Consider the following 2,518-nt stretch of genomic DNA (forward strand, 5'->3'; position numbering starts at 1 on the left):
GTTTTAGAAACTGATTCTTACAGGTTTTAGAAACTGATTCTTACACATGTCCCTCAGAACAATATAAATGGACCAAAATAATCAAGAAAGCACATACCGGTACTTAGCTCTACATTTTGTTACTAGAATCCACTTCCAGTTATTCTACTTTTGGAGTAAAATCCTAACAGACTTCACCATTCATGTTGTTGCTATAAACTAACCCTAACACTGTTAAAGTCGGTACTTCGAACCATTCTAGACAGCTTCTAGTCCTCCAAAGGGCCAAAGAACCAAATAATCAAAGGTCCCTAAGAATCACACAAATATTCTTTTCAAGTACCTTAACTAGTTTCTACATAAAAGGGCCACACAAATTATAAATAATATGGTGCCTTACCTGCTCCTCAGATGAAAGACCCACGTCAATATCACCTGTACGGTGCCTTACTTGGTTGAAAAATGAAAAGGCCACGCCAATATCACCTGTACGGTGTCTTACCTAGTCCCCAGATGGAAGGGCCACACAAATATTACCTGTACTGTGCCTTACCTGGTCCCCAGATGAAAGGGCCACGCCAATATCACCTGTAGGGTGCCTTACCTGGTCCACAAATGAAAGGGCCATGCCAATATCACCTGAACGGTGCCGTACCTAGTCCCCAGATGAAAGGGCCACGCCAATATCACCTGTATGGTGCCTTACCTGATTCCCAGATGAAAGGGCCACGCAAATATCACCTGTACGGTGCCTTATATGGTCTCCAGACAAAAGGGCCATGCCAATATCACCTGTACGGTGCCTTACCTGGTTCCCAGATGAAAGGGCCATGCCAATATCACCTGTACAGTGCCTTCCCTAGTCCCAAGATGAAAGGGCCACACAAATATCACCTGTACGGTGCCTTACCTGGTTCCCAGATGAAAGGGCCACACAAATATTACCTGTATGGTGCCTTACCTGGTCCACAGATGAAAGGGCCACGCAAATATTAACTGTACGGTGCCTTACCTGCTCCCCAGATGAAAGGGCCACGCAAATATCACCTGTACGGTGCCTTACCTGGTTCCCAGATGAAAGGGCCACGCAAATAGCACCTGTACTGTGCCTTACCTGGTTCCCAGATGAAAGGGCCACGCCAATATCACCTGTACGGTGCCTTACCTGGTCCACAAATAAAAGGGCCACACAAATATTACCTGTACTGTGCCTTACCTGGTTCCCAGACAAAAGGGCCATGCCAATATCACCTGTACGGCGCCTTACCTGGTTCCCAGATGAAAGGACCATGCCAATATCACCTGTACGGTGCCTTACCTGGTTCCCAGATGAAAGGGACACGCAAATATTACCTGTACGGTGCCTTACCTAGTCCCCAGATGAAAGGGCCACGCCAATATCACCTGTATGGTGCCTTACCTGATTCCCAGATGAAAGGGCCACGCAAATATCACCTGTACGGTGCCTTACCTGGTCCCCAGATGAAAGGGCCACGCAAATATCACCTGTACGGTGCCTTACCTGGTTCCCAGATGAAAGGGCCACGCCAATATCACCTGTACAGTGCCTTCCCTAGTCCCAAGATGAAAGGGCCACACAAATATCACCTGTACGGTGCCTTACCTGGTTCCCAGATGAAAGGGCCACGCAAATATTACCTGTATGGTGCCTTACCTGGTCCACAGATGAAAGGGCCACGCAAATATTAGCTGTATGGTGCCTTACCTGGTCCCCAGATGAAAGGGCCACGCCAATATCACCTGTATGGTGCCTTACCTGGTTCCCAGATGAAAGGGCCACGCCAATATCACCTGTACGGTGCCTTACCTGGTCCACAAATAAAAGGGCCACACAAATATTACCTGTACGGTGCCTAATATGGTCCCCAGACAAAAGGGCCATGCCAATATCACCTGTACGGTGCCTTACCTGGTTCCCAGATGAAAGGGCCACGCCAATATCACCTGTACGGTGCCTTACCTGGTCCCCAGATGAAAGGGCCACGCCAATATCACCTGTACGGTGCCTTACCTGGTTCCCAGATGAAAGGGCCACGCAAATATCACCTAAACGGTGCCTTACCTGGTCCCTAGATGAAAGGGCCACGCCAATATCACCTGTACGGTGCCTTACTTGGTTGAAAAATGAAAAGGCCACGCCAATATCACCTGTACGGTGTCTTACCTAGTCCCCAGATGGAAGGGCCACACAAATATTACCTGTACGGTGCCTTACCTGGTTCCCAGATGAAAGGGCCACGCCAATATCACCTGTACGGTGCCTTACCTGCTCCCCAGATGAAAGGGCCACGCCAATATCACCTGTATGGTGCCTTACCTGGTTCCCAGAAGAAAGGGCCACGCAAATATTACCTGTATGGTTCCTAAACCTGGTCCCTAGATGAAAGGGCCACGCCAATATCACCTGTACGGTGCCTTACCTGGTCCCCAGATGAAAGGGCCACGCAAATATCACCTGTACGGTGCCTTACCTGGTCCCTACATAATTTATGAAAGGCCCATGGAATTTTCCCGTACG

The sequence above is a fragment of the Branchiostoma belcheri genome, unplaced genomic scaffold (assembly GCF_001625305.1).
Source record: "Branchiostoma belcheri isolate BF01 breed outbred unplaced genomic scaffold, Haploidv18h27 scaffold82, whole genome shotgun sequence".
NCBI lineage: Eukaryota > Metazoa > Chordata > Leptocardii > Amphioxiformes > Branchiostomatidae > Branchiostoma > Branchiostoma belcheri.